The sequence below is a fragment of the Ixodes scapularis genome, unplaced genomic scaffold, assembly GCF_016920785.2.
Source record: "Ixodes scapularis isolate PalLabHiFi unplaced genomic scaffold, ASM1692078v2 ptg001946l_1___fragment_3__unscaffolded, whole genome shotgun sequence".
Taxonomy (NCBI): Eukaryota; Metazoa; Arthropoda; class Arachnida; order Ixodida; family Ixodidae; genus Ixodes; species Ixodes scapularis.
Window position 1 is genome coordinate 1,405,822 of NW_024610214.1, and position 13,278 is coordinate 1,419,099.

Consider the following 13,278-nt stretch of genomic DNA (forward strand, 5'->3'; position numbering starts at 1 on the left):
AACATCACACTACAGTGTAAACAAAAATGCGTTGCCGCGGCCAGGAATCGAACCCTGGCCCTTCGCGTGGGAGGCAAGCGCGATAACCATTAGGCTACGGCCGCGCTGCCTACTTGGCGCGCGGCATTACTCCCCCCTTAAAAAGTGCATCGCCCCGATGCAACACAAAACAAAACAAAGCACATAAAAAGAACGGCAAACTAAAGAGTCATTTGAAACACATAAGATCCACAGTACTATCGAGCGTAGTATGGCTTCATGCGCACGACGTGGACGACTTCAGGTCGTGGTGGGCGGCGTGATGATGTTCTTGTTCCGTCGGGCATCACCTCGTAGTTCAGCTCGCCGAGGCGACGAAGTACCTTGCATGGTCCAAAGTACCTTTTCAGCAGTTTCTCACTGAGGACGCGGCGACGGATGGGCGTCCACACCCACACCCTGTCTTCGGGCTGGAAGTAAACGTCCCTGCGACGAAGGTTGTAGCGGCCCGCGTCGACGCGTTGCTGGTCTTGAATCATGAGTCGGGCGAGCTGGCGGGCTTCTTCGGCGCGTTGAGCAACCGCCTGGGCGTCGTCGCTCTCATTGTCATCATTGTCAGATGGCTCATGGGGCAGCATAGCGTCCAGCATGGTCGTTACCTTCCGACCATGTACCAGCTGGAAAAGGGTGAATCCAGTGGTCTCCTGAACCGCCTATTGTAGGCGAACGTGACGTAGGGTAACACCTCGTCCCACGTCTTGTGCTCTACGTCAACGTACATAGAGATCATATCGGCGATTGTCTTGTTGAGTCGCTCGGTCAGCCCGTTGGTCTGCGGGTGGTATGCAGTAGTTCGACGATGGCCGGTGCCACTGAGACGAAGGATCTCTTGCGTCAGCTGGGCCATGAACGAAGATCCACGGTCTGTGCTGAGGACTTCGGGGGCGCCGTGCCAGAGGACAATGAACTCAATGAAAAACTTGGCGACTTCAACAGCCGTGCCTGCTGGAAGGGCTTTCGTCTCGGCGTACCGTGTGAGATAATCGGTAGCGACGATAATCCAGCGGTTTCCCGACGTTGACGATGGGAAAGGGTCAAGTAAATCCATTCCGATCTGCTGGAACGGCATAGACCGGGGAGAAATCGGGTGCAGACGTTCTGACGGCTTCGTTGGCGGTTTCTTGCGTCGCTGAGACTCGTGGCATGATCGTATGTATAGGTGAACGGTCTTCGGTAGCCTCGGCCAGTAGTACTTTTCTCGAATCCTGGCGAGCGTCCTGCTGTAACCAAGGTGTCCAGCCGTTGGGTCGTCATGGCATCCTTGGAATATTTCGTCTCGAAGGCTGACAGGAACAACCAACAGCCATGCTGTGTTGTTGTTGACGAAGTTCTCCTTGTAAAGCACCCCTCGTCGCATTTAGAATGTATGCAGGATTCTTAAGAAAGCACGGGGAACCGAACTCGCTTGTCCCTCTAAGTGCTCGATGAGCGCTCGCAGTTCAGGGTCGTCTCGTTGGAGTGCTGTCATGTCGCTGACGTCCAAAGCGCCGAGGAAACACTCATCGTCGTCGTCTTTGATACATGCAGGACCGGCCTCGACAGGAGCTCTTGACAGGCAGTCGGCGTCATGGTGCTTCCGGCCGGACTTGTACACAACGGTCATGTCGAACTCCTGCAGTCGTAGGCTCCACCGGGCGAGGCGTCCAGAGGGGTCTTTCAGAATCGCGAGCCAGCAGAGCGAGTGGTGGTCCGTGACCACGCGAAAAGGACTTCCATACAGATATGGGCGAAACTTTGTTATCGCCCAGACGACAGCAAGGCACTCCTTTTCAGTTGTAGAGTAGTTCCTCTCCACCTTAAACAGCATTCAACTCGCGTATGCGATGACTCACTCTGCCCCGTCCTGCCTTTGAACAACCACCGCGCCAAGTCCGGTGTTACTGGCGTCCGTGTGGATCTCTGTATCAGCGAACTGGTCGAAGTGGCCAAGAATCGGGGGCGTCTGGAGTCTTCGTTTCAGCTCATCGAATGACCGCTGGTGTTCGTCTGTCCATTCGAACTTTACGGCGTCCTTCGTGAGGTGCGTCAGCGGTGCGGACAGCTTGGCGAAGTTCCGAACAAGTCATCTGTAGTAGGCACAAAGTCCGAGGAATCTTCTAACGGCCTTCTTGTCAGACGGCGGCGTAAATTCAGCCACGGCGCGGGTCTTCTCAGGGTCAGGGAGAACACCTTTGTTGCTCACGACGTGGCCAAGGAACTTAAGTTCACCATAGGCGAATCGACACTTTGTTGGCTTGAGTGACAGGCCGGCGGTCTTGATCGCTTGAAGCACGGCTCGAAGTCGTTTCAGGTGCTCGTCGAGATCTCGTGAAAATCCCACGACGTCGTCGAGGTAGACGAGGCAGCTCTGCCATTTCAGACCTGCCAGCACGGTGTCCATGACACGCTGGAAGGTGGCTGGCGCAGTACAAAGCCCGAACGGCATCACTTTGAATTCGTACAGTCCGTCGGGAGTGACCGAGGCAGTTTTCTCCCAGTCGCGTTCGTCGACTTCAATCTGCCAGTAGCCACTCTTCAGATAAATCGACGAAAAATAACGGGAGTGGCGCAGTCGGTCTAACGCATCGTCGATGCGGGGGAACGGATAGACGTCCTTCTTCGTCACAGCGTTCAGTCGACGATAGTCCACGCAGAACCGCAGGGTTCCGTCCTCCTTCTTTACAAGGAAGACTGGGGACGCCCATGGACTTCTTGAGGGTTGAATGATGTCGTCGTCGAGCATTTCTTGGACTTGATCCTGAATCACCTTCCTTTCCTCTAAGGAGACTCGATACGGCGACTGGTGGACAGGGAGCGCGTCGTCGTCGCTAATAACGCGCTGTTTCGCCATTGGTGTTTGGCGAACTTTCGACGACGTGGCAAAACAGTCACGGTATTCAGCGAGGAGATCAACCAGTTGACGGCGCTTAGGAGCTGGGAGCTCGGGGTTAATGTCGATCGGCGGCGGCGGCGTGCTGTTGTGCTGTGACGACGAGGTTTCTACGGAGATTTCGGTGACCACGACTGGCGCCTGAAGCTCCTCAATGTGGCCCACAGTGGTACCCTTCGTTAGGTGCTGCGGCTCCTCTCGGAAGTTTGTCACAAGAACAGTTGTACGTCCTTCTTGGAGATCCGCTACGCCTCGTGCGACGCCAATTCCTTTCTCAAGGAGCAGTTGGACGCTGCCTTCCAGAAGAGCTTCACCGTGCATGGCTGCGTCGGTTATGACGGTGACGAAAACACTCGACCGCGGCGGTAAGTTCACATGGTCGGCGATAACTCAGATCGCGGTTGACGTCGTGTTGGTCTCCACCGGCGATAAAACAGGCTAACAAAGCGTCAGCTGGTTTGCCCCGAGGTCGATGACGGCGCCATACTCGCAGAGAAAGTCCATTCCGAGGATAACGTCCCTTGAACAGTCTTGCAGAACGAGGAACTTCACAGGGCACGTCTCACCGTGGATCTCGACGCGAGCAGTGCATCTCCCGACTGGTGTGATGAGGTGCCCTCCGGCGGTTCGTATTTGTGGTCCATCCCACGGCGTGGTGACTTTTCGAAGGCGGCGGGAGAGCCTCCCACTCAAGACTGAGTAGTCTGCTCCGGTGTCCACGAGCGCTGGTGCGTCGTGGCCGTCAATGACGACGTTTAGGTTATTGGACACCGTTGCAGGGGCGTCGCTTCGATCTCTGGTAGCGTTCGGGTGGGGGCCCTCCGACGTTCGGGGAGCATCTTGGCGTCGGTCGTCTTCGGCAACTCCACCTCCAGGGGTTGCCGCGCCTAGTTTCCCCGGCGAGGAGCGAAAGGTGACAGGCTTTCACGTCGGGGTCGATGCATCGGCGAAGCTGGACGTCGCGGTGACGGCGACCGGAACTCTCGGCGGGACGCAGGCTCGGGGGACTGGGGTCGTCGCAGGTACTCGTCGATCTCCCAAGGGCGTTCACCATACCGGGGGCGCGGGTCGCTTGGGTGGAATCCGCGCAGCCCGGGTCGTCGGTATGGGCATCGGCGGTACACATGGTCAGCTTCCCCGCAGTGGTAACACAGCGGGCGTCGGTCGGCGGTCCTCCAGACGTCTGTCTTCCTCGGCGCGGGTCGCTCTGGGGGAACGTACACCTGATCTTCCTGTCGTCTGGGGTACTGCGGCGTGGGGGCGTCTCTTCGGGGCGGCGCCGTGGCTTGGCGGGAAGCTTGCGGCGGTCGTCGGGCCATGGCGGCGTAGCTCAACGTCGGTTCCTTCGGTGCCACCGTGGTGACGGGAACCTCTGGTTGGAGCGCCCGATGCACTTGTTCTCAGACAGCCTCGGCGATGGAAATGGTTGGCGGACGGCTGGTGGTAAGCAGCAACCTTCGCAGTTCCTCCAGGACAACCTCCCGGATAATTTCGCGGATGTCCGTACCAGGCGCGTTTTCGCCGCTAAGCAGCGCGGTTGCAGTGACGCTTGGCTGCCGCTGGTAGTGGGAAGCGCGCGCTTGTGGGGCGCGCTCGATGTTTGTCGCCTCTCTGACGAAGGCGTCGACGGTTGCCGGCGGGTTGCGGACGAGGCCTCCGAAGATGTCGTCCTTCACGCCCCGCATCAAAATGCGCAGTTTCTTTCCCTCGGTGGCCTGAGGGTCGGCGCGGGAACTTTGGCGGAGCACGTCTTCCACAAAGCTCGTGACGCTTTCATTGGAGCCCTGGGTCCTGGTTCGCAGCAGGTCCTCGGCTCTCTCTCGGCGGCGGTGGTTGCTGAACGTAGCCTTGAGATCGGTCTTGAAAATGTCCCACGACGTCAAAAAGGACTCATGATTATCGTACCAGTGCTTGGCGGTACCCTCAAGCGAAAAATGGACGTTGTGCAGGCGCTGCTCGTCGGTCCAGCAATTGTGGCGGGCAACGCGTTCATACTGGTCAATCCAGTCGTCGACGTCTTCGTATTGCTCGCCGTGGAATGAAGCAGCCGTGCGCGTTGCGACGGGCAGATAAACGACGGCTGGAGCGGCCGGGGTCTTCGACTGGTTGGCAATCGTCGTCCTCCTGGTTTGCCCGGTCCTGGGTGGCAAGGGTCCTGATTCCGGGGTAGGCCAAGGTTCCGGCGACTTAATCAGATCTCGGTCTGGTCTTCGTTGGGTTCTTGGGGGCTTGTGTTCGGACTTGCACTGCGGGAACTCCGAGGGGAGCGCTGCACGGGCATGCGGTTACCCCGCAGCTCCCCCAAAATGTCAAGGGTGGTGACCAATAAACAAGAAATGAACAGAAAGGAATAAACGTTTAATGTGGCGAACTTGTGCCAAAATAAAAGGGTACAAAGATATCAACAGAGCGTCGCGGGCCGCCTCGGTGGCTCCGAGGCGAGAGCGTCGGCCTACGGATCCCCATGTGGCGGGCTCGAATCCCGGCCGAGGTGCCCGCAGTCTGACGGAGGCTTATTGCGGAGAAGACGCCGTGTAACCGAGCTTTCGGTTGCACGTCAAAAGATCCCCAGGTGGTCGAAATTAATCCTCAGTCCTCTGCTGGGGCGTGCCAGATGCCCGTCGTTGGTTGGGCACGTAAAACCCCCAAATTTGACTTTAGAGCGTCGCGGGCGTCGAAGTCGGCGTAGCAGCACAGTCGAACGCCTTTCTAATGAACAATGTATATTTTTATTCTAAGGAGCATTCTAAACTTATATTATAATGAACTTTGTAATTGATGGAAAAGACTGCGGAAAAAATTCTGCCCCTATGTAGTTTGAAAAACCATACGTGCCCCTACACTATACGGATTGTAACTAGTTATTAGACGAACTACAAATAGAGATGTTGCAGGTGACGGCTGTCCAAGATTTGTACAGCGGCAAAGACCCTTTCGTAGAGCAAAGAATGCCCCTAAACTACTGCGTTTTGAAAAGCCACGCAAACTTCCTTTGTGGCACAACACACAGTCAATATCCACTCCACAAGTTTTAGAGCGACAGCCTTGACCGCTCACTTAAGTGAAACCATTTCCATTCGAGTCTAGGCACGGAAACTTGCACATGCACGTTTATGTTAATTGCATTTTCAGCATTAAGTAGGCGGTTTTACAAAGACTGTTTTTATATTTGATCTTACAAGTCTATTACGATATACCAACTTACAGGCTTGTTAGAAAAAAAACGGAAGCTTTATACTTTAGCTTCATGTTCCCAGGGGAAAACAGCCATCAGATGGCTGAGATAACGCGCTTTCCGTGAAAGGCTTGTCAAAATATTGGGCGATGAAGAAAATCGGACATCTCCGCGAAGTCCTTTTTTGGAACTCTTTTCTTTTATAGGGTATCGAGATATGGAACCCAAGTAGGCAGCAGTTCTTGATACACCACCGTCTCTTTCCGCACAATAAAGCCCATCTACTATAGTCACTAAACTTTTGTAGATGCGCACGCGAAGGCAGCTGCTGACGCCAGCTACAGCCGGGCCATCTTCCGAATGCCGTCTGCTACCAACGTGGCAGCCCTAGCATGGGCTCCAAGTTAGGCTGTCAAAGCACATACTACATAGTTTCGTCATTACTGGAAGCTCCTCCGAAAACCCATAGGAGGGGCGGCGAACGCGACAGTGGCTCTTGTAGCGGACTTAGAGTGCACGGATGCAGACGACGCAACGAAATTGTGTAGGCTCCGCGACGTCCTCGAGCTTTGCGAGCCCCGCTTCGTCGCTTCAACAGCTGAAACAATTTATGGCGTTCAGTCCGCTTGCGAAGCAGAATCCACTGATTGTAACTGCAAATAACAACACGCGCATAAACAAAGACAGAGTGGTTTATTTAGCGTTCTCAACCGCCACCCAGAGGATCACACGCGATTAAAGGGCGTCTGGGAAGGGGAAAAAAGGCGTTTAGCTACCCGAACTGCGTCGTAAGAGGTCATTGTTGATCTGTTACAAACTGCGTTGTCACAATTTTTTACCTGAATAAGTGATTATTAATGCGTGCGCAAACAACATGTTAAGATTACAACCGCAAGCGCACCAGCCCCTGCAGCATAGCAAAAACAAAAAGTAACGAGAAAAAAGACCGTGCAAGCAATAGGGAACAGTCGGGGACAACGGCAAATGAGACAAAGAAGGTAGCAGACAGTACGAAGATAAAAATTACCCAGCAAAGACCTCCTTCATCCAACGACGACGATCGCGCAGGGAGTCGGTAGGAGCATTGGAAATAAACCGGTGGGGGTCGATGTCGGTGTTGAGTCCATAACAAACAAAGCGGAAGCAACACAACGAAACTATTAAAAAAAAAGAGCTTCACTTTTTGTGAGCTGCACTTACCCGTTTGTTTATTTGCTTTCGCGTCGCCGCTAGGGGCTAAAAAAATAAAGGAAAGGAATAACGTAGTCCAGCTCACGCCGCCCGTTAAGTCGCACGCTGCTATCTGCTACGTGCTAGCAGTGTGTCACCTTTTTTGCTTTCGCATTTCTGCGCCCATTGACTTTGCGAGGTTGTTTGCTCGTTCGCTTGACGATGCAGTTTAAAAGTATATAGAAGTACTTGTTGACGTGCGTGTCCAGGCTATCCCTGCACACCGTGCCTTTGTTTCGAGTGTCAATCAGCGGCCTCAAACACGCCTTCAGCTGGACTTTTGTTTGGTGCAGTATATCAATGAGACGTGTGTCGAAGGCACAGCTGATGTTACCGGCTAGGTAACGACCTAAGTTGTAAGGTGGTGTCATTTTCACATCCGAGTATTTCTTGTTCTCTCAACAGAATGTCTCTCGAGGTGTTCCATGTTTCTGATTGCATTTGGACTTAGCAAGCATGACACATTTGACTGGCTTCCCACCCGGGTACATGGGACTGAGTTTTCAGTTGTGCATCTGTTCTATCACCCGTGAAGTTTTCCACCATCTCTGTGGTGCTGCCTTAATCGTTTTTTGAGGCGTCAATGCCGATTTTGAAGCCGGACTTTGATAGCTCTTTCAGTTTTATTTTAAGTAACTTAATTACTCGCGTTTGTTCGGTCTTCGGAAAGCGGAAAAAGAATTTTCAACCACATTGTAAATTTTTTTTTTTTTGCACTGGTAGGCAGCACATGGCATGCCTGCAATCTCCAAGTATGCGCTGGTGTATGCCCGAAGACGACCATATAATCAACAAATCATGACCCATAGAGACTTCAACACGTACTCACACTTTTAATATACTTATTACATCTCGAAAAGCACATTTGAAAATTTCAAATTAGAAACTCAATTGAAGGCAAAAATAGGATGTTATCGCAGACAAGCGTAAAAAAAAAAGACATTAACAAGAAGTTGCAGACGACCCTCCAAATGTCCTGCATAGAGTACCAGACGAACCGGCGGGAGTAGCGAAGAAAAGAAAGTAAAAAAAAGCCAAACAAGCAAAGGAAAACACGCGATGGTTCGACGGTCAAGTAAACAACAGAAAGAAAAAATAAAAAACAACAACATAAATGCAGAAGAAAGAATAAACGCGGAGACGTACACTCCGCGTTCATTCTAAACATAAAAAGAAAGTAGACTGAAAAATGAAAGGAGTACCAGAACCGTACAACGGGTCCCGGCCTTTATAGCAAAAGTCGCACGAGACGTTAGTCATCCCGCCGCTAACAAGCGCAATTTGTGCACCGTATATAACGTGACCGAAATCACCTTTATTAGCAGTACGACCCTCTCCTATTTTTTTCTTTTGCACGCTCGAGAACTCTGTCTTATTTGTAAGTCCTTTTTTATTAATTTCAGTATTAGCGTCAGATTTGCATGTAAACAGTCGACTTCTTCCATAGCACACTGACATCGCAGTAACGTACGTGGTTCAAAATTGCCTGTTGCTTCTTCATCCGTAGATGATTTTAAGGTGAATAGCCAGCTCGCCTATTCGTCAAAAAATTTTAAGCAATACATTCATGAGAAGTGGAAATCGCAACAACAAAACGAATTGGTCGACAAGAACAGTAAAGTTGAAATGTAGCTATGTTCTGATATTTTTGTTTATTGCCCTCTTTTCAAGAAACAGGGCGAAGGCACATTTGTGTTTTGCCTGGCTAACATAAGTTCTGACAGAGTTTTTTCTTCAGGAGAGCACTGAAATTGCACCCTGAAAGCTGTAACATCTTTCTCAAGCGAAGAAAATTTACTCATGAGGGGGCACCTACTATTTAACATTCAAAGTAGCGAACACCCGTGAAATTGTTTTTCATGGGTCACCTCGCACGGAGATAATCAAAATCAATCTGTTGTGGAGAATTCGTCTGCTATCGAAAACTCCGAGCTCGCTATGGGCGCTGTAATCACTTTTTGCCCGCGCTCCGCTGGAGTTGCCAGTATCGGCTTGCATGGTATTTGGTCAAACAGTGCATGCTGCCCGCAGACACCCCTCGCAACGCTCCGCTTCGCTCGGCAAAAACTTTAATATAATCTGAAACCCCTGCTTGCGGCGAGGCTCTTGATACCCGCCAAGGGTTCGCCAAGCGACCAGTTTCCGCTCTCTGTCGACATACACAACGGTGCTTCCGACTTCGGCTAGCGTTGCGGAATTCACATAAGCGGACGACTTTCTGAAGAATCTATGGCGTTGCCTGCTGCTGACTTCAGACACTGCGTTTTCGCGTTCCATCATAAACAAAAGGTTTTGCTGATAATAGCAGACGGACTTTATCACGCGGAAGAAGATGATGAAATGACGAGATCAGCTGCATACATGACCTCTTACGCTTTGCTTTTCAATGGGCGGAACGGGGCAAATCGAGTTTGAAATAAAAACTTGACGCAGATGGGTGATCTTCTCCAGCACCTAACATTTTTACGATATTTACACGAAAAATTCGTTTTTATTTCGCACTTTGTGCGAAGTTTCCTAATTGTGCTGAGAGTGGGGCTAAACTAACGATGTGCCCACAAAACAAACAAAAATATCTGTAGTACTTTGATACCATATACTTGTTTAGACGACTATTTTGGCAATTGTGATTGTTAAAAGAGTGAGCATGGCTATGCTCCGCGAACAGTAGGCATAACACGTCTATTGAAAGCTAGTTGTACGATGAAGGGTATAGGCCATTTCAATGTTTGGCAATCAATGCTTACCTGTCCGTGCGGTTACAGGTTATACATTTTGAACAAAAACTAAAACTTAATTTACGTTTGAAATATTTATACTGCGAGAGCTCAGTCTCGGCTTAGAATAAGCCGAAGCAGATTCGGCTTTGTGGAGGAACAACATAGCCATTGTACTGTAACAGCTGGGGTCTTTAACGTGAATCACGCAGTCGTGGTGTATCTACCCCACACCGGAATGATGCACATTCACATCGAAACCGGCAAGACGGGGAGAAAGCTAGTCGGGTTCTGCAACAAGAACGTTCGGGTCATAAGGTCTTTGCTGCTGGGCGCTGCTCTAACATACTTGACCGCAGAGTGGACGTATGAACTAATGTTAGTTTGAATGGAATTCAGTGCTTCATGTCTTAGCAAGATATTTTGTACATTTGTGGCGAAGAGGTGCCCTTAGTCGAGCTTGATATACTGAATCTATTCGTTCATTCATTCAACTCTTTATTTTCTGTGCTAAGGACCGATAATGCCTGAATAATGATTGAAAACCACATTTTGGGTGCCAATAATGCCTACACTATTTGTATGGGTAACGAAACTGGCGAAATGTGTATTGAACAAAAAAATTTCAAAAACGCTAAATAACGAGCGATAAATACAAGTACGAAAGTGGCAAACAACATTCGCGGCATATTTTGAGAAGTTTACAAATAACATGTTTAAGACTCGGAGGAAATAGTTAAATATTAGTAAAAGGACGCTTGAACATTTGGATAGAGGAGTTGAAGTTGCCGATGCTGATTGTACAGAACGTATTATAAAAATGTTGTGATAGGTTCATCGGTCTGGATAGATTTATCTTTCAAACGGAGAAAGTGGGAGACACTCGTAATATTACCCTCGGTATATAGAGTTCGATATCCGACGCCAGGCTCGGATAGTCTACTAAACTGTGCAAGCATTTGTGTAAAAAAACGAGATCGCTCTAGTTTTCTCGTGTTTAGTGCCAGACAACCGCACCGTCGCCAAAACTCGAATAATTGAAATGAACAGTCCGACCAAAGTGGTGGAGTAAACAATAAGAAATAAAACAACTTCACTTTTTATATCATTGGTTGGTTACTAGAACCATTGCAATTCCAAACGGCCAAATTACGCTCAAGTTTCGTACGCATTTGATTGTACAAATTCACAATAAAAGTGCTTGCGAAATACTAGAAATAATGCTTAACGCTGGAAACGCAAGATTTGTAATATTCGAAACATCCTAATTGAAAGAAAACGTTTATTTAACATATACTCTTTAATCCCTCTGGCACTCAGCCCTACGTAGAGGGGACAAAACTACTGTTTTATTAGGATTTAGAGTTATATTGCGGTCGCACCAATGATGCACCACATTAACAATATTCATTAGTATTACACAGTCGTGACTATATGAAACCTTCCGAAACAAAATGATGCCATCAAAATATTGTAAAAAATATTTGAATGGCGGAAACAGAAGCTCAGATCCTTTATGAATACATTTAAAATAATTGGCCATAGCATATGAAGCCTTGCGGCACATTCGAGTATGATAGATAAGGAATAGAATCGTATCAAAACAATTAAACAAATTGTCTATTTCTGAAAAATAACTTACAAGTAAATAGAAAAATTTTTATCCACTCCATATGACCTTAATTTATGTAAAACCATTGAATGATCAACCCAGTCAAAACACTTCTAAAATAAAAGTACACGGCATTTTTCTGTCCGCGCTCACTGATAATCGGTGGCACTAAGGAATGATACCAGATTGGTCTCTACTGCTATAGCACTGGGAAAACCATGTACTGAAATGCTTTCTTTTCTTTTAAAATATTGCATTTCCCGGTCATCACTACAAATGCAGGTAAGCGGGAACGCTCTGAGGGATTGTAATGATTACAATATAAATATATTTATGATAATAACTAAAATTTGAAGCGATTGAGCCAGATGATAGACATAAAGCAGCGAGTGTAAATGCGAGTTTGTGGATGTTGATCATGTTGATCATGTTGAAAATTTCACAAGGCTGTGGTAAAATTTTGCATACCTTTTTTATAATATTAATAATACATTTTTATCAATGATACATTATAGATGAAGGAGGCCGAGGAAGAAAGCTGTTCATAGAAGGCTTGACGAGCCCTCTGCCCCCTTATCAGACACAAAGAAGTATTTAAAAAGGTACAAAAGGAAAACAATTAATTATGCAGTCCTATTATAAAAATCAGCAAAAAGCACAAACAGCAAACACACACACACACACTATCGTTGAACAAATAAAAACATAGGACGTAGTTCAGAAAATGAAATTGTTTCGATAGTTTTTTTCTTGTCTACATAATTCGAAAACTTAGGAAGCGTAAACTTGAGCATTTGATAGCCATATAGTTAGTTTTAGATCTAGGAACTTTCCAGCATTCGACAAACGAGTGCAGTAAGCAGGCATAGAACACTATAAGGGGGCTAATTCAGTCAATAAACTTGATTTCCTTCTGTGTCCAAGCTTGTAATTGTATAATGTTTTAATATCAAGCACTTGAAAGCGTTCAAATAGTTGTTCAGTAAGAGAATTTTAGAGAAAACCTGAAAATAATTCTTCAGAAGTTTTCTGTAATGTATATAGTTGTTTTTTTTTTTTAAGTTTGTGGCAGTAGCAGTGCCCCAAACCAGATGGCAGTATGTTAAGAACGAATAAAAGATGGAATTTTAAATTAATACTTTAACAGAGGCTGGGAGCACAGATTTATGACGATATATTAATCCTTTAACACCTGAAAACTTAGAGTTAACATGTTCAGTGTGGGGTAGTTCGGAGTTTGCTTTGATAGTGTGCAGTTCTTATAGTTCGGGCGTTATTGTTCGATAACTGAAGTTTCTAGTTCCAATGTGCGGTCACAGCTTTGCAGTAGCAGACGTTGAGACAGTCTCTTTCCCGTGTCATTTTGCTTCAACTGAGTTTCGTATCTTTTACCACAGAATAAGTTCATTTTCAGTGAGATAAGATTATAGGTCGTCCGACTAGCTCTATTTTATACACTTTGGATTACACTAGTCCTAGAAATTGCAAAGAAGTCAACTACAGTGAAATAACTGGCATGTCCGCTATATGATTACATGACCGGCAGTTCTCAGCAATTACCCATACCTTTAGCTTAGAACATACTGCCTAATGTTAGATCACACGTCGCCGTGCTTTCTGTAGAACAAATTTTGAG

General features: G+C 48.0%; 1 pseudogene; it reads right to left on the reverse strand.

Moving 5' to 3' along the window:
- Positions 1-13,278, reverse strand: part of LOC120847349 — a 191,450-nt pseudogene that overhangs the window by 112,128 nt on the left and 66,044 nt on the right.